This window comes from Hordeum vulgare, chromosome 3H (assembly GCF_904849725.1).
Source record: "Hordeum vulgare subsp. vulgare chromosome 3H, MorexV3_pseudomolecules_assembly, whole genome shotgun sequence".
NCBI classification, from domain to species: domain Eukaryota; kingdom Viridiplantae; phylum Streptophyta; class Magnoliopsida; order Poales; family Poaceae; genus Hordeum; species Hordeum vulgare.
In genome coordinates this window covers 367,474,294-367,474,707 of record NC_058520.1, presented here as the reverse complement: position 1 = coordinate 367,474,707, position 414 = coordinate 367,474,294, and positions in this window count along the sequence as shown.

The following is a 414-nucleotide window of genomic DNA, read 5'->3' as shown; positions in this document are numbered from 1 at the left end:
TTGGCTAATTATCCATCTAAATGACAGAATTAGATTAGCTAGCTCCAAAATGACCTATTTAATAAAAAATGACCTATACTTAGCTAATTATCCTCGAAATGACATAATTAGCTCCAAAAAGGCATTCTTTGCCAATTTAGCCGGAAGAAGGGGACAAGAGGAGAAGAAAGACGAAAAATGAAAGGAAGGAAGAAGAAGAAGAGGAGAAGAAGAAGAAGGAGAGGGAGGAGGATAAGAAGAAGGAGAAGAAGGAGGAGAAGAAGGAGAAGGAGCTCCTCCTTCTCCTTCTTCTTCCTCCTTCCTCCTCCTTCTCCTTCCCCTTCTTTTTTTCTTCTTCTTCTCCTCTTCCTTCTCCTTCTCCTCCTCCTCCTCCTACTCCTCCTTTTACTTCTTCTTCTCTTTCTCTTCTTCTAC